Source organism: Cherax quadricarinatus, chromosome 32 (genome assembly GCF_038502225.1).
Source record: "Cherax quadricarinatus isolate ZL_2023a chromosome 32, ASM3850222v1, whole genome shotgun sequence".
NCBI classification, from domain to species: Eukaryota; Metazoa; Arthropoda; class Malacostraca; order Decapoda; family Parastacidae; genus Cherax; species Cherax quadricarinatus.
Window position 1 is genome coordinate 19,228,891 of NC_091323.1, and position 19,804 is coordinate 19,248,694.

The following is a 19,804-nucleotide window of genomic DNA, read 5'->3' on the forward strand; positions in this document are numbered from 1 at the left end:
TCATTCCTGAATCTATTATAAATTGTACTTTTTATAAAGAAAGTTTATAATTATTTTATTTTTATCAAGGTTTAATTTTCCTCAAAATACTAAACATTCACTCTACTACTGTGCATACTATATATATAGAACACAGTTACAAATATTAACCCAATGCTCAAGTTCTGGAAGAGCTGCAACAGAATGCAGACACAATACAAGAAATAAATACTTCTGATATCCCACATGTTTGACTGAACCTGTATATTAAGTACATGCAAATAAAAGGCTCAAAAATATGGAGCTCTACCTCGTTTCAAAAATTTCCTTATCTGCCAACTGCATTAAAAAAAAAACAATCAAATGTCAATTTGTGATTGAATATACATATCTAATATACATTTAATGGTAATTATTTATCCAGCCTTAATTAACATTTATATTCATACACTGTCACTATGAACCTACCTCCCAATAATTATGACTAAATTGTCAATACAATTTTGCATTAATCTCTCATATTAATAATGCTGCTGTAATATGCCATAACTTAAAATACAGGCAGACCCTGCTTATACAGCAAGTTAGGTTCCAGGCTACTGCTGTAAAGCAAAAATTGCTGTAAAGTGAAACATAGCCTGTTTTTTCACTTTCAAATACATATAATAGCCTGATACCATGTTTACACTATCATATATTGAGTGCACAATAGAGCTAGGCCTAAAAAAATGCATGCACAACACACACATTATCTTAAAATATTCTTGACCTCGGCTTATAGTGAGTGAATATATTTATTGTAGGAAGTGTAAATAAATGAAGAATAGGTATAACTGAAAACTTCTGCATTAGCCAAACACCATAAAGCAAAGCACTGTAAAGCAGGGCCTGCTTGTATTCACTGCATTTAATAATTTCAACTTCAATCTCAATTACATAGTAATAAATTTAGAATTCAAATAATCTGACTATAACTATACAATGTCAAGGGGTTTTAAGATCATGTTGTAGTGTGTTCAAATTGCTCTTCATATCCAATTTTTTTTCATATAGTATTGAATGTAACCTAATTTTGTAGCAACTGTATATGTTTGGCAGTAAAATATTTTTATACGTAATTAGAAATATAAAGCACTATACCGGCATAAACTGAAGAACCAAGACACATTCAAAATGCACTCAGTCCGAACTGAAGGCTTGCCATTTTTAATGCATAAGCCACCTAAGCTTGGGCCTAAGGTCTTAGCCGTACAGAGCCCCTACCAGTCTTCGAAGCAAAAATAAATAGCTTTTATAAAACATTTGTGGTATGTACAATATCAAATTATTAGTACAATCATTTCATTCCTTGCGAACTTTTATGGTTTCGCAACTTATTGGGGCCTCACCTCAAACACTGCCCTGGCCAAGGACCCCACAAAACCTTAATCCAGTCCAGATTGTATATGATGTCAAGTAGTAAGGCTTTGAAGAAATGCTACCAAGAATATGATAAATACTTTTATTTGAAGGAGAAAACTGCATGTAAAATAATTATTCATTTACATATACTGTACATATATCCTTGCACTTTATCAAGGAGTTCTGTAACCTAAAAAAAAGAAAGATCAATCAGTATCAATCATCATTCATTTCTTGCATCCTCACTAGTATTAACTTAAAAACAATAAAGTTATAAAGCTTTTTCAAGTAATAAATATTTTTCATAAGTTTAACTATATTCAAAGTGCAAGGCTGACTTCAAGAAAGTTGAGCCCATCTTAAAATTAAGCAACAATAAAAACTAAATATACAGTTTACTTACAAGATAAATAACTGATATTTATAACTTCATATATTTTAAATTAACTTACCTGCAATGAAAGCTACAAAATATTCTAGCTTAAAAATACAAGTATGGTATTATCAACCATTACTTGTGAAGTTGGATCACTAGAATAGTCAGCCATACAGAAAACTTAAAAAGTAAACTTACACTGTAGTGGTAACTTCATGGATGTACAGTTGAACAACTAAACTTCCACTTTAGTATACAGTAATGTATACTAAATAGGTTTGAGTTCAATACATTTAAAGTATGACTTTCAGTAAACAACACTGCCATCTACAATCTCCTTGAGTATGTAGTCAGCAGGACGGATCTAGGAACAGGACTTCAGGAAGCAGGTGTGCATAATATAGTACATATAAGGAGATAGAATTTGTTAGCTTCAATGGTTTATCAGACTTAAGATACCAAAAGTAGCATTCTTATGGCTTTTGGATTTAATGCTATTCTGTAATAAAGTATATATTAGTACTGTACCTATCCTTTGTTTGAAGTACATAATTCAAACTAATATTTTTCTCAAATTTTTGGTGTATGTTGCTTATAAAATTGTTACGTCATACTGTATTTATAAAAAAAAAAAAAAAAAAAAAAAAAATATACAGTGTATGGTAATATGTTTCCAATAATAATGTATGTCTGTTTAGATGTTTCATAGTTTTCACAAGTGAGTTTTTTCTTTGATGCTCAAACTGATTTACTAACAGCTGCTTTAATTAAAACAAACATTTTTAAACAAAATATTTTACCAAGAAAAACAATTTTAATTAAGAAAAACAATAATTTTAATTGTTTTGTCCATTAAATGGGTGAATTATGGTACAGTAATTCATATATTGAATATACAGTATATATGCCAAAAGGTAGTTACTGTACTGTATATTCCTTAATATAAATATACTTATCTAAGCTTATGTTTTCCACACACCAAGTATTTATTTACAAAATGAAGCTATGAATTTTTTTTTTGCTACTTTTTAAAATATTGTTACAGTATTTCATTAATTTTTCATGTTTGTTGTGGAATATTCATTAAAATAAACTCAATTTGATATCCAACGTTTCTTTTGTTTCTATATTATTACTAGTACTGTACTACAGCCTGCAATAATGATGCATGGAAAATTTTATAAAAAACAATCAAATTCAGCAATTAAATATGAATGAGGTGAGAATCCTCCATATGTCTGTTTGGTAACTGCCAAATGGATATATCATTTTCAAAAATTTAACTGCTTCACTGCTTACAGGGTTTACTAAAGTGGGCTAGCTAGCACTACAACTACTGAGAGGTAGATGTCCATGCAAGTGAATGGAGGCAGGGCTAAGATGATTCAAAAAGAGTACGACTTGGGTCTAAGTGTTGGAATGTGGGCACTAATCTGATGTAACTGGGTGAATAAGCATATTTGCTGATTAATAGAATTGTTAAAGTGGAGGAAGGGTTTAAACTGCTGACAAATAAGTTAGGTTCATGAGAAAAATGACTAACTACTAATACATACAGGGACGGGCTGTCAGTAGTCTCCATACTGGGCTGTACAACAGCAAGGCAAATTTTAATTTGGACCAGTATTATCACCCTTTACTTACCAGTATGCAAGTTTTGCAATTTTGTGTATAACAGCAATAAACTTTGATGATTATTGTAGAAAATTTTTAGATTGGAAAAAAAAAAGAAAAAAAGGTTGTTCCATATTGTAAGACTCTGGAAAGAATGATGGGTGATCATCCAGGTGCCTGTGAAAATTGTCCTCCCCCCAAAAGGGCCACTGTGTGTTTCAGTACGAGGTCTCAAGGTACGAGGGGGCTGTACACCAGTGTACGAATCAACTGGTGCAAGTATTTTGTCTAGATATCACAAACAGCACAGATTAACTTCTTAATGAGTCACTCATTTAATAATCTGACTTATTACTAAAGTAAATACTGTACAGGTATTTCCTAATTCAAATTATATATACTGTAGCATAAATAGCACCATCTACTTAATGCCTAATATAACAATTTTTCCAAAGTTCAAGTGTTTTTTCAACTTTTTAGCTTGCAGTCAGAAAACTTTTGAACAAGCCATTCCACAATATTCATTGATGCTTCTTTCCAAGCTACATTTATCTTGATTGTGGTACAGTATATATATACATCAGGTTCTCTTTCAACTTACAATACCAGGAAATGTATTTACCATGGTTTCCAGGATCACAGAATAGAGTAATCAATCCTAGCCACTTAACGAACACACTGCTACATCTTTTGCACAACCATGAAGTGTACTTGTAGCATACTGAAGTCTATGCTACTAAAGAACACACTGTCTTGCTAACCAATAAACATAACACTTATTTGAGCATGTAGCTTCCAGATGCATGACAGATGTTTATCAAATAACATCTGGAAAAGCAGCAGAAGTATTTCCTCTTGGAGGGAGGTCAGGGGACCAGAATGGCCATCACAACCATGAATGAATAAGACACATCAGAATCAAAATGGCTACCACCTTTTGATGGTGGATTTGTAGGTGGTATTTTAGTAAGGATGAGGTGAACATGATAGGTGATGCTGCTGAGCATGATGGGTGGGGCTGATGTTGCCCAAGGCTATGGGGGTCAGAAGCGAAACTCTCTGAAATCTGGGTGACTATTTGATGTACGTGTGGAGTGGCGAAAAGGCGGGGCAGCCATTGCTGAACCAGATGAGGCATTTGTGGAACGGTTACGTCTACTGGAGAAACGACCAGGTCTTTTGGGTACTCGTGGAAGGGACCAGGGTTTACTCTTATGCATCCAAGAGTGAGAGGACATTTCTTTTTGAACAGCTCCCCGAGTACCTGTGTGGTGATCTCCATCCATTATTGACCTGGAAGACAGTGCAAATGAAGTTTGAGGAATATCGAGTGTGTTTCGGGTTGATGGTGGTTGTGAAGGGGCAATGCTCACATGTGGACCACCTAATCTTTTGCAGTTTAGATGATCAAGAAGGTGCGAGCTGGGCAAAACAGGGCCTGAGACTGTGTGTGCAGGGCGAATGTATGGGCTGGGTAGAGGCAGACGTTGCAGACCAGTGTAAGCTGTAGCTGCCACAGCTAAGAAAGAATCAGACTGTGGTTGGCATTTAGGAGATGATTCTGCTGTTTTGGGAAGGGTATGACACGGTGAAGGTTGATGGCTTCCCTCACATGCACAGGTCCTTCCAGCACGACAGCCACGTACCCGCAGCGTCATCTCAACCCCAGTAAGGCACGGACACGGGCACCCTTGGGCACCCGGGGCCATCTGCAACAAATAGTAATAACTAATTTACGAAATCGTAATGACACGATTGCAAACAAACCATACCACGAACGTTAGAACCCGCGATCGGTGGCTAACGCAATGATCTAGAGTTTTGAGACACACTGATCACGGGTTTCTAACCCCGCCCGTGGTAATTTTTTTTTAAATAGTAATAAATATTCCATCTGCACAAGTTAATTGCAAAGCAAATAATGGATCCTGCAAATATTTAAAAGATACCACAAAAGTCATTATAAATTAATAACAATATTAAAACTGCCATGGAATTTTTTTTGTTAGTAATTAAGTCAGTCATTAAAACTTTACCAGCAATAAAGAAATAAACATGGGCTATTCATAACCAGTTTGGTGCAATAAACTTGTCGTGAGAATGTACAGCAAAGAAGTCTTAGGAATGACAAAGAAGCTGCAGATTTACTGTATATAGTTAATAGAGGCAGAAGATTTAACCCATTTTTTCTTTAAGTAGGAGGGTCTACTTATTCTTGAGTAACATATTCGATAAGTTGAAATATTTAAAGTGTAATCACTGCGCTTCACTGTAGTAGGTCTTACTGGCTACTCATCTACAACTCAAATGCTAAGAAAACACACGCACTGCAGAATAAGCTTTTACCAGAAAGTTTTACTCTGTGTAGAGATTTATCAAATTATACAGAAGATACTCCTTGAAAAAGAAAAGGGGAGGCAAGTCAAATCACTGATGTGTGATGATCAGTGTATGTAGATCTATGAAGAATGTGCACTGGTCAATTATACTGTAATGTCGCCAAGCTTCAGGCTAGCATGTTTGCACGATTCTTCAACAATTCTTTATCTAGGCTAAATGCACCTTGGTTCTATTTCACGATGTTTGTCGATTAATGAAAATTGCCTCTAGACATCACATTACAATCCTATCCTTTCGATGACAAGTTTGAAGTACAGTATTGCCATACCTGAAGGATACCTGGAGGGTGTTCCGAGGGTCAACACTCCCACGGCTCGGTCCCTGACCAGGCCTCGTGGTGGATCAGAGTTTAATGAGCCAAGTCGTTACTGCCGGCCACACGCAAACCGACTTGTCATAAGTGAATGTCTGCTATGAACTATGAATGTACTTTTGGTATACCTGGAGAGGGTTTCGGAGGTCAATGCCCTCATAGCCTGGTCTGTGATCAGGCATCATGGTAGATCAGGGCCTGATCAACCAGGCTGTTACTGTTGGCTGCATGTAAACTGACATATAAACCACAACCTGACTGGTCAGGCGCCTTTAGGTACCTGTCCATTATTATAATTATTATAATAATGGAGGAGCGCTAAACCTGTAGGATTATACAGCACATCGGGGAGGGGATGGAAGGTATTCAGGCTCAATTCAGGGAACCAGAGCACAGATCCAATTCCCTAGATCAAGAGCCCCTCATCAGCATCAAGGAACCTCCCTTGAGGGGAGGTACCTGTCCAGAGTCTTCTTTAGGACAGCCAAGGGTCTACTGGTAATCCCCTTTATGTATACTGGGAGGCAGTTGAACAGTCTTGGGCTTCTGACAGTATTGTCTCTTATCGTGCTAGTAGTGCCCCTGCTTTTCATGGGGGGGGGGATGTTGCGTCGCCTGCCGAGTCTTTTGCTTTCATAGGGAGTGATATTCGTGTGCAAATTTGGTACTAATCCCTTTAGGATTTTCCAAGTACGTATATAGTATATATATACCTGCGTTCCAGGGAATACAAATCAAGGAACTTCAACTGTTCCAAGTAATTTAGGTGTTTTATCGTACTTGTGTGTGCCATGAAGGTTCTCTGTACATTTTTCAGGTTAGCAATTTCACCTGCTTTGAAATGCACTGTTAGTATGCAGCAATATTCCAGCCTAGATATAACAAACGATCTTAAGAGTCATCATGGGCTTGGCATTCCTAGTTTTGAAGGTTCTCATTATCCATCCTGTCATTTTCCTAGTTTGTTTAGTTAGTTTAGTATGTTTATTATGCACCCCATACCCAATCCTGTGGGCAGTAGTCAAAAGATTACAGAGGTACATAATGGGTCCAGGGACTGGGCCCCAAAGTTTTGATAGCTGAGCAAGTTACAAAGGTAATGAACTCCAGGAAGATCTGGTCACAATCATGACAAGTTACAAAGGTATTTACAGATTACAGAGGTACATAATGGGTCCAGGGACTGGGCCCCCAAAGTTTTGATAGCTGAACTAGGTACAAAGGTAATGAACTCAAGTTACAAAGGTAAAGAATCCTTTAAGTTAATTTACTTACTTACGTTTATACATGGCTACAATCATGAACAAATTATAGAGTAATGAGGAATTCACACGTCCACACCCGGTCACAACTGTAAATAAGTTTATTCAGGTATATACAAATACAGTTACATAGATTATCATACATAGCAGCATAGGTGGAGAGAACCTAGGATAACCCAAAAAAGTCAGAGTGACTTATTTCCATTGGGTTATTGGGTTATTCCTCCGAGTTATTGGTGCAAATATTGATTGTTAAGGCAGACAGACACACACACACACACACACACACACACACACACACACACACACACACACACACACACACACACACACACACACACACACACACACACCAGGAGCTAGGGCTCGACCCCTGCAACCACAAATAGGTGAGTACACACAGACACAGACAGACACAGACAGACAGACACACACACACACACACACACACACACACACACACACACACACACACACACACACACCTGCAACCACAAATAGGTGAGTATACACACACACACACACACACACACACACACACACACACACACACACACCCCTGCAACCACAAATAGGTGAGTGAGTACACACACACACACACACACACACACACACACACACACACACACACACCTGCAACCACAAATAGGTGAGTGAGTACACACACACACACACACACTTGATATATGTGAACGACATAACGGAAGGGATAGACTCAGAAGTGTCCTTGTTTGCAGATGATGTGAAGTTAATGAGAAGAATCAAATCGGATGAGGATCAGGCAGGACTACAAAGAGACCTGGACAGGCTACAAGCCTGGTCCAGCAACTGGTTCCTTAAGTTTAACCCTGCCAAATGCAAAGTCATGAAGATTGGGGAAGGGCAAAGAAGACCGCAGACACAATATAGTTTAGATGGCCAAAGACTGCAAACCTCACTCAAGGAAAAAGATCTGGGGGTGAGTATAACACCAAGCATATCTCCTGAGGCGCACATCAGTCAGATAACTGCTGCAGCATACGGGCGCCTGGCAAACCTACGGATAGCGTTCCGATACCTCAGTAAGGATTCGTTCAAGACTCTGTATACCATTTACGTCAGGCCCATACTGGAGTATGCAGCACCAGTTTGGAATCCACACCTAGTCAAGCACGTCAAGAAATTAGAGAGAGTGCAAAGGTTTGCAACAATATTAGTCCCAGAGCTACGGGGATTGTCCTACGAAGACAGGTTGAGGGAAATTGGCCTGACGACACTGGAGGACAGGAGGGTCAGGGGAGACATGATAACGACATATAAAATACTGCACGGAATAGACAAGGTGGACAAAGACGGGATGTTCCAGAGAAGGGACACAGACACAAGAGGTCACAATTGGAAGTTGAAGACTCAGATGAATCAAAGGGATGTTAGGAAGTATTTCTTCAGTCATAGAGTAGTCAGGCCGTGGAATAGCCTAGAAAGTGACGCAGTGGAGGCGGGAACCATACATAGTTTTAAGGCGAGGTATGATAAAGCTCATGGGGCAGGGAGAGAGGGGACCTAGTAGCAATCAGCGAAGAGGCAGGGCCAGGAGCTATGACTCGACCCCTGCAACCACAAATAGGCGAGTACAAATAGGTGAGTACACACACACACACACACACACGGAGATCGACTGGGAAAACCTGGAGCCGCATGGGGGTCCCGAAACATGGAGAGCCAGGATGTTGGGTGTGGTGCTGGAAAACCTCATGCACCAACATGTTAAGGACACTACCAGAGTGAGAGGGGAGGATGAACCAGCAAGATTGGACCTTGTGTTCACCCTGGGCAGCTCAGACATCGAGGACATCAAGTATGAGAGTCCCCTAGGAGCTAGCGACCACGTGGTTCTGTGCTTTGAATACATAGTAGAGCTGCAAGTGGAGAGAATAACAGGAGTTGAATGGGAAAAGCCTGACTATAAAAGAGGGGACTACATAGGGTTGAAGAACTTCCTGCGGGAGGTCCAGTGGGACAGAGAACTGGCAGGAAAGCCAGTAAATGAAATGATGGAATATGTAACAACAAAATGCAAGGAGGCAGTGGAAAGGTTTATTCCCAAGGGCAACAGTAACAACGGGAAGACCAGAACGAGCCCCTGGTTTACCCGACGGTGTAAGGAGGCAAAAACAAAGTGCAATAGAGAATGGAAAAAGTACAGAAGGCAGAGAACACACGAAAATAGGGACACCAGTCGCAGAGCCAGGAATGAGTATGCACAGGTAAGGAGGGAGGCCCAGCGACAGTATGAAAATGACATAGCATCGAGAATCAAGACTGACCCGAAACTGTTGTATAGCCACATCAGGAGGAAGACAACAGTCAAAGACCAGGTGATCAGATTAAGGACAGAAGGTGGAGAACTCACAAGAAATGATCAGGAGGTATGTGAGGAGCTGAACAGGAGATTTAAGGAAGTTTTTACAGTAGAGACAGGAAGGGCTGTGGGAAGACAGCACAGAAGGGAACATCAAGAGGGAATATACCAACATGTGTTGGATGACATACGAACAACTGTGGAGGAGGTGAAGAAGCTCTTAAGTGACCTTGACACCTCAAAGGCGATGGGACCAGACAACATCTCCCCATGGGTCCTTAGAGAAGGAGCAGAGATGCTGTGTGTGCCTCTAACCACAATCTTCAACACATCCCTTGAAACTGGGCAACTACCTGAGAAATGGAAGACAGCTAATGTAGTCCCCATATTTAAGAAAGGAAACAGAAACGAGGCACTAAACTACATTCCTGTCTCTCTGACATGTATTGTGTGCAAAGTCATGGAGAAGATTATCAGGAGGAGAGTGGTCGAACACCTGGAAAGGAACAAGATTATAAATGAAAACCAGCATGGGTTCATGGAAGGCAAATCTTGTATCACAAACCTCCTGGAGTTTTATGACAAGGTAACAGAAGTAAGACACGAGAGAGAGGGGTGGGTAGATTGCGTTTTCCTAGACTGCAGGAAGGCCTTTGACACAGTTCCCCACAAGAGATTAGTGCAGAAGCTGGAAGATCAGGCGCATGTAAAAGGGAGGGCACTGCAATGGATAAGGGAATACCTGACAGGGAGGCAGCAACGAGTCATGGCACGTGAAGAGGTATCACAGTGGGCGCCTGTTACGAGCGGGGTCCCACAGGGGTCAGTTTTAGGACCAGTGCTATTTTTGATATATGTGAACGACATGATGGAAGGAATAGACTCTGAAGTGTCCCTGTTCGCAGATGACGTGAAGTTGATGAGAAGAATTAAATCGGACGAGGATGAGGCAGGACTGCAAAGAGACCTGGACAGGCTGGACATGTGGTCCAGTAACTGGCTTCTCGAATTCAATCCAGCCAAATGCAAAGTCATGAAGATTGGGGAGGGGCAAAGAAGACCGCAGACAGAGTATAGGCTAGGTGGACAAAGACTACAGACCTCACTCAGGGAGAAAGACCTTGGGGTGACCATAACACCAAGCACATCACTGGAGGCACACATCAACCAAATAACCGCTGCAGCATACGGGCGCCTGGCAAACCTAAGAATAGCGTTCCAATACCTTAATAAGGAATTGTTCAAGACACTGTACACTGTGTATGTTAGGCCCATACTGGAGTATGCAGCACCAGTCTGGAACCCACACCTGGTCAAGCACGTCAAGAAGTTAGAGAAAGTACAAAGGTTTGCAACAAGGCTAGTCCCAGAGCTCAAGGGAATGTCGTACGAGGAAAGGTTAAGGGAAATCGGACTGACGACACTGGAGGACAGAAGGGTCAGGGGAGACATGATAACGACATACAAGATACTGCGAGGAATAGACAAGGTGGACAGAGATAGGATGTTCCAGAGAGGGGACACAGGGACAAGGGGTCACAACTGGAAGCTGAAGACTCAGACGAGTCACAGGGACGTTAGGCAGTATTTCTTCAGTCATAGAGTTGTCAGGAAGTGGAATAACCTAGCAAGTGAAGTAGTGGAGGCAGGAACCATACATAGTTTTAAGAAGAGGTATGACAAAGCTCAGGAAGCAGAGAGAGAGGGGACCCAGTAGCGATCAGTGAAGAGGCGGGGCCAGGAGCTGAGTCTCGACCCCTGCAACCACAATTAGGCGAGTACAATTAGGTGAGTACACACACACACAACACACACACAACACACACACAACACACACAACACACAACACACACACACACACACACAACACACACACACACACACAAACACACAAACACACAAACACACAAACACACACATAAAATACTGCGTGGAATAGACAAGGTGGACAAGGACAGGATGTTCCAGGGAGGGGACACAGAAACAAGAGGCCACAATTGGAAGTTGAAGACACAAATGAGTCAGAGAGATAGTAGGAAGTATTTCTTCAGTCATAGAGTTGTAAGGCAGTGGAATAGCCTAGAAAATGACGTAGTGGAGGCAGGAACCATACACAGTTTTAAGACGAGGTTTGATAAAGCTCATGGAGCGGGGAGAGAGAGGGCCTAGTAGCAACCGGTGAAGAGGCGGGGCCAGGAGCTAGGACTCGACCCCTGCAACCACAAATAGGTGAGTACAAATAGGTGAGTACACACACACACACAAACACACACACACACACTCAAATACAACAGGCCTAGTGTCTAATCGACATGTGCCTAGGACAAAATGGTAACACAGACACACACACACAGACACACACACAGACACACACACACAGACACACACAGACAAAGACGGGATGTTCCAGAGATGGGACACAGACACAAGAGGTCACAATTGGAAGTTGAAGACTCAGATGAATCAAAGGGATGTTAGGAAGTATTTCTTCAGTCATAGAGTATTCAAGCCGTGGAATAGCCTAGAAAGTGAAGTAGTGGAGGCGGGAACCATACATAGTTTTAAGGCGAGGTATGATAAAGCTCATGGAGCAGGGACAGAGAGGACCTAGTAGCAATCAGTGAAGAGGCGGGGCCAGGAGCTATGACTCGACCCCTGCAACCACAAATAGGTGAGTACAAATAGGTGAGTACAGACACACACACAGACACAAACACACACACACACACACTCGTGGAGGAGTCACGCGGTTTGAGCTCGTGTTTTGGTGGTAATTTCTGACTGTACCATAAGGAATAGTGTGTGGAATATAGGCGTGTGCACGCATAGGAGTGAATATAATCACTTAAGCCCCGAAAAAAGGAAATATAAGTGATCACAGAAAAGCAATTTAGTAAGTAGTGACAGTTACTATGTGGGGGCCGTTGGAAGGAAGGTGAACGGTTGTGTCAGGCCTAAATAGTGTTGCCATAATAACGCAGTGGGGTATTTGAAGAATAAGTGCGACTCAAGATCAGGGAGATAAGAAATATGTATAAATGTGTCAGTAAATACAGTGAGCGAGTGAAAAAAAAAATTAGAGGAGCTAGAGACTACAGTGCCTACAGAAAGTTAGTGGAAAAATTACCGAGAAGCATCAAGCATTTTTCAACTACTGGTACCCAGGAGGGACGACAACATTACTCCACTGCTAGCCGCACGTAATATTCACCTAGTTTGAGTTGCATGGGGTCAGCACCAGTCTCTAGCTGGAAATTGGGGGTCACTCTCCTCGAGCTATCAGAATTAGTATAAGCAGCATTTACTGGTATTTAATAGAATTTATTGAGATGTAGGAGAGTTAAGCAGTAAATGACAGGTAGCCTAGTATGAGAGAGCCTAGCGAAGCCTAGCATACAGAATTGAATGTAATTTTAGGCACAAGACAGTACAGTGGGAACTAAGAGATTGGGTACATATGCAAAACATATCCAGTACATACGAGGGAAATAAGGACTGCTTACATAAACACATGCATACACACACACACACATACATACACACACACACACACACACACATACAGGATTTCACATCTTTACGCGAATTTACGTAATTTTAGGCACACAAGACAGTACAGTGGGAACCAAGTGATAGGGTACATATGCAAAACATATGTAGTACATACGAGGCAAATAGGGACTGCTTACATAAACGCACGCATACACACATACACTAGGCGAGAACAGGATCTGCTGTTAGGCACTTGAATAGCTGTAGCACGCACACACACATACACATACACACACATATACAGGATTTCACACCTTTATGTGAATTGACCCTCTAACCCTTCTCTCTCTGTCTCTCTCTCTTCCTTTCTCTCTCTATTCTTCTCTCTCTCTCTCTCTCTATTCTTCTCTCTCTCTCTCTATTCTTCTCTATCTCTCTCTCTATTCTTCTCTCTCTCTATTCTTCTCTCTCTCTATTCTCTCTCTCTCTCTATTCTTCTCTCTCTCTATTCTTCTCTCTCTATTCTTCTCTCTCTCTCTATTCTTCTCTCTCTCTCTTTATTCTTCTCTCTCTCTATTCTTCTCTCTCTCTCTCTCTATTCTTCTCTCTCTCTCTCTCTATTCTTCTCTCTCTCTCTCTCTCTCTATTCTTCTCTCTCTCTCTCTCTCTCTCTATTCTCTCTCTCTATTCTTCTCTCTCTCTCTTCCCCTCTCTCTCTCTCTCTTCCCCTCTCTCTCTCTCTTCCCCTCTCTCTCTCTCTCTTCCCCTCTCTCTCTCTCTCTTCCCCTCTCTCTCTCTCTCTTCCCCTCTCTCTCTCTCTCTCTCTTCCCCTCTCTCTCTCTCTCTCTCTCTCTCTCTCTCTTCCCCTCTCTCTCTCTCTCTCTCTCTTCCCCTCTCTCTCTCTCTCTCTTCCTCTCTCTCTCTCTCTTCCTCTCTCTCTCTTCCCCTCTCTCTCTCTCTCTTCCCCTCTCTCTCTCTCTCTTCCCCTCTCTCTCTCTTCCCCTCTCTCTCTCTCTTTTCCCTTCTCACTCTCTCTCTCTCTATCTTTCCCTTCTCTTCTTCTCTCTTTCTCTTACTCTCTCCCCCTTTTCCTTTTCACTCTCCCCCTCTCTCTCCATCTACCTTTCCCCCCTCTCTCTCTCTTTCTCTCTCTTTCCTTTACTATAAAAAAATGGTTGGGACTCGTAGGAATCAGGGATCAGATGACAATGGTATTGGTAGGGAGGAATGGATGGAGGAGCAGTGGAAAAGGAGGAATCAAGAATGGGAGAGAAAATTAGGAGAGCTTTCTAAAAAAATAGAGAAAGAGCTCTCTGCAAAATGGGAAAAGAGGTTGGAGAAGGAGACGAAGAAGTGGGAGGCACAAGTCGAAACTGCAGTAGACAGGGTAAGGGTCTTAGAGTTTGAGGTAAACAGGCTGAAGCAAGTCTCAGGGGCAGTGACCAGAGAAGACACAGAATATGAAGCTGAGAGGATGAACAGGAAGGAAGGATATGAATTATGCTAAGGTCATATCAGCCTGCAAAGAAGGGTCAGGGAGTAACAGGAAAGAGCAGCTGGGTGCAGATAGAGAGGGAGATAAGTCGAATGCTGAGGCACAACCATACTACCAAGAGCCACTGGAAAAATCAAGGGAGAAAATGACCATACACAGACAGGAACCAGAGTCACAGAGGGAGAGGGAGAGGCAATGGGAGGAGGAAAGGGCAAAATCAGTGTTTATCCATGGACTTCGGGGGAGAGAGGAAAAGACACACACTGAAAGACGGCAGGAAGAAAGAAAGGAGATTGGGAAAATCATTACGGAAATAGGGGGAGAAGACATGGACGAGATTGTAAATTTTCAGAGAATAGGGGAGTACGTGAAGGGGAGAAACCGACCGATCAAGCAGATTCTCAGGACAGAAACAGTGAGGAACAGGAACCTCCAAGAGAAACCAAGGTTGAAAAACTCGGAAGAGTACAAGAAGGTGTTCCTAGACAGAGACAGAACACAGAGACAGCAGCTGAGGGAGAAGACAAAAAAGCAAAAGGAGATAGGAAAGGAAATAAGGATGGAACCAGCAGAGGTCAGAGCAGAACAGAGAAGCAAGGGCAAGCACACACACAACTATCCTCAGAACCCCACAACCTATCACAACATCCCAACACACAATACAATCCATACCCACAGCTTCCACCCAACCCCCAATCATAGAATCCCACAGTATGCTACCAGGTCTCCCACCCCCACAGGCCCCCAAACCACAGTATTGGAAAGGAAACTGAAGGTATGGTACACAAACGCTGATGGAATAACAAACAAGTGGGAGGAGTGGCACGAAAGAGTCAAAGAGACATCACCGGACATCATAGCACTCACAGAAACCAAGCTTACAGATATGATAACAGATGCCATCTTTCCAACGGGATACCAGATCCTGAGGAAAGACAGAAGGAACAGGGGGGGTGGAGGAGTGGCACTGCTGATCAAACACCGATGGAATTTTGATGAGCTGGAGAGAGGAGACAGTGGAGAAGAAAGTGATTACATAGCAGGAACGCTTCACTCTGGAGGTCCCAAGGTGGTAATTGCAGTGATGTATAACCCACCACAGAACAGCAGGAGACCAGGGCATGAGTATGATGAGAGCAATAGAGCGATGGTTGACACACTGGCTGCAGTGGCCAGAAGAGCTCATGCATGCAGGGCAAAGCTCCTGATCATGGGCAACTTTAACCACAAGGAGATCGAATGGGAGAACTTGGAGCCACATGGGGGCCAAGATACATGGAGGGCTAAGATGATGGAGGTGGTACTGGAAAACTTCATGTACCAACACGTAAGGGACACTACAAGAGAGAGAGGAGAGGATGAGCCAGCAAGACTGGACTTAGTATTCACCTTGAGCAGTGCAGATATTGAGGACATCACATATGAAAGACCCCTTGGGGCCAGCGATCATGTGGTTTTGAGCTTCGAATACACAGTAGAGCTACAAGTGGAGGGGGAAGCAGGAAGGCCAGGACAAATGAAACCAAACTACAGGAAAGGGGACTACACGGGAATGAGGAACTTCCTGAATGAGGTTCAGTGGGATAGAGAACTGGCAGGGAAGCCAGTTAATGAGATGATGGAATATGTAGCAACAATGTGCAAGGAGGCTGAGGAGAGGTTTGTACCCAAGGGAAACAGGAATAATGAAAAAGCCAGGATGACCCCATGGTTCACCCAAAGGTGCAAGGAGGCAAAAACCAAGTGTGCTAGGGAATGGAAGAAATATAGAAGGCAAAGGACCCAGGAGAATAAGGAGAGCAGTCGTAGAGCCAGAAACGAATATGCACAGATAAGAAGGGAGGCCCAACGACAATATGAAAACGACATAGCAGCGAAAGCCAAATCTGACCTGAAGCTGTTATACAGCCACATCAGGAGGAAAACAACAGTCAAGGACCAGGTAATCAGGCTAAGGAAGGAAGGAGGAGAGACAACAAGAAATGATCGGGAAGTATGTGAGGAACTCAACAAGAGATTCAAAGAAGTGTTCACAGAGGAGACAGAAGGGGCTCCAGAGGGACGGAGAGGTGTGGCACATCACCAGGTGCTGGACACGGTACACACAACCGAGGAAGAAGTGAAGAGGCTGCTTCTGAGTGAGCTAGATACCTCAAAGGCAATGGGGCCAGATAACATCTCTCCATGGGTCCTGAGAGGGGAAGCAGAGGTGCTATGTCTACCCCTAACAACAATATTCAATACATCTATCGAAACAGGGAGATTGCCTGAGGCATGGAAGACAGCAAATGTAGTCCCAATCTTTAAAAAAGGAGACAGACATGGAGCACTAAACTACAGACCAGTGTCACCGACATGTATAGTATGCAAAGTCACGGAGAAGATTGTCAGGAGAAGAGTGGTGGAACACCTAGAAAGGAATGATCTCATCACCAGCACCCAACATGGTTTCAGGGACGGGAAATCCTGTGTCACAAACCTACTGGAGTTCTATGACAAGGTGACAGCAGTAAGACAAGAGAGAGAGGGGTGGGTGGATTGCATTTTCTTGGACTGCAAGAAGGCGTTTGACACAGTACCACACAAGAGATTAGTGCAAAAACTGGAGGACCAAGCAGGGATAACAGGGAAGGCACTACAATGGATCAGGGAATATTTGTTCAGCTCAGCACAGCTGTTTCAGCAAGCCAGAGGTGAGTTTTGTGGTGATTTCTGCATCCAGTGAGAGTTTCTCCATGTGTTTGTAGGAGGGAGAGGAAGTGGCAGTTTCCTTGCCTCACCCACGCTCGCCCTACTCACACCTCACCAGCCTACCACCACTATGTGCATCACTCCCTCTGCTGTGTTTTCTGCTGTTTTTCGTGTGATTCATTGCCAGAGCTGTGTATCAGAGTGCCCGAGGCCACTCGAAGCCATGTGGATCAGCATGCCACATAGATCAGCAAGCCATGTGGATCAGCAAGCTACGTGGATCAGCAAGCCCCATGGATCAGCATGCCACGTGGATCAGCAAGCCCCATGGATCAGCATGCCACGTAGATCACGACGCCATGTGGATCACGACGCCACATGGGGTGTGGGCGATGTCACGTGGATCTACAAGCCATGTGGGTTACCAAGCCAGATGTCCCAGGCCTCATGCTGTGGTCTGTTGCCCGCATCACTTTGACGTCACTGATGTTGCTACCCAACTTCACATCACCGCCGATGCTGCCCAACTTCATGACATCACGATGTCTGCCTGACATCACCTTGAGATGTCTGCTGACATCACAGTGCTGCTGATGTCACCTTGCAACATCACGCCTGACATCACACATGTCACATCGAGTGTATTTAGTAATTATTTCAGTACTGTTGAGAAGATTGAGAGAAGATATATGTCGTGTGTTAATTAGTTCCTCTCAGTCAGTGTTCTCACATGTTAGTATATAGTTTAGTGTCAGTTTTGTGCACAGAAAAGCATCTTTTGCTAGTTTAAGCCATGTTGTACCGCGGGTGTGTGTAAAGTTTTCCGTCACTTAAGGGAGACGCACGGCATCCGACCTAGTAGTTCAAGCTTGTCAGGTCCAACTCGCACCCACCCACACCCACTCGTGTATTTATCCAACCTATTTTTAAAACTACACAACGTCTAAGCTTCTATAACTGTACTCGGGAGTTTGTTCCACTCATCCAAACCAGTGCTTTCCTATATCCTTCCTGAATCTGATTTTTCCCAATTTAAAACCATTGCTGCGAGTCCTATGTTAGATATTTTTAGAACGCTATTTACATCCCCTTTATTAATTCCTGTTTTCCATTTATACACCTCAATCTACGCCTTTCTTGAGAGTGCAAATCCAGGGCCCTCCGTCTATCCTCATAGGGAAGATTTCTGATACATGGGATCAACTTTGTCATCCTCCTTTGTACGTTTTCCAGTGCATTTATATCCATTCTGTAATACGGTGACCAGAACTGAGCAGCATAGTCTAAATGAGGTCTAACCAAAGATATATAGAGTTGAAGAACAACCTGAGAACTTCTATTATTTATACTTCTTGCTAAGAAGCCAAGAATTCTGTTAGCTTTATTGCAAACGCTTATGCACTGTTGTCTTGGTTTCAGATTACTGATAACCAGAACTCCTAAATCCTTTTCGCAATCTGTAATATTAAGATCTACATTATTAAGTTTATATGTGGCATGGTTATTTTCCTGTCCAACATTTAGAACTTAGCATTTGTCTACATTAAACTGCATCTTTCACTTCTCCGACCACTGCATCAGTCTATTCAAATCATCCTAGAATGCTCTGTCCTTATTAGAATGAATTGAACGCCATCAGCAAATTTGCTTATGTAGCTATTCATTCCCTCATCTATGTCGCTTAAGTAGACTGAGAACAGCAAGGGGCCCAACACTGAACCCTGAGGAACACCGCTTGTGACGTGCCCCCATTCTGATTTCTCCCCATTTATGCAAACTTTGCTGCCTATTTGTCAACCATGCCTCTACCCAGGAAAAATTTTTTCCTATTCCATGAAGCTTAAGTTTTCTCAACAGCCTCTAATATGGAACTCTATCGAAAGCCTTACTGAAGTCCATATACACAATATCATATTCAATACCATGATCTACCTCCTCAAATACCTTAGTGAAGAAAGTTAGTAAATTCGTAAGACAGGAACGCCCCTTTGTAAAATCGTGCTGAGATTCATTAATCAAGTTATGCCTTTCAAGATGGCTACGAATTGCTTCGGCAAATATTGATTCCATAAATTTACCAACTATGGAGGGAAGGCTTAATGGTCTATAGTTCGAAGCTAAGGACCTGTCACCTGCCTTGTAAATAAGTATTACATTTGCCATTTTTCCACTTCTCTGGCCCTATGCCAGTTGGTAGTGATATATTGAAAAGATTATTATTATAATCAAAGGGGAAACGCTAAACCCGGAGAATTATACAGCGCCTGGGGGGGATGATGTGGAAGGCATTCAGGCTTAATTTGGGGAACTGGAGCACAGATCCAATTCCCTAAATCAAGAGCCCCTCACCAACATCAAGGAACCTTCCTTGAGGGGTTGAAAAGATTAGCCAAAGGTATGCTAAGTTCCTCTTTACATTCCTTTAAAACCCTTACAAACA

General features: G+C 42.4%; 1 protein-coding gene across 12 annotated transcripts in view; it reads right to left on the minus strand.

Annotated features, from left to right (window-relative positions):
- Positions 1–4,943: 4,943 nt before the first annotated feature.
- The window catches only part of LOC128690315 (ATP-sensitive inward rectifier potassium channel 12), a 569,607-nt gene continuing 554,746 nt past the window's right edge, over positions 4,944–19,804 (minus strand). For all 12 annotated transcript variants that reach the window (XM_053778974.2, XM_053778975.2, XM_053778983.2 and 9 more), the window contains one exon: positions 4,944–5,079. The gene's annotated coding sequence lies outside the window, so the exon portion shown is untranslated. The remainder of the gene's footprint in view (positions 5,080–19,804) is intronic.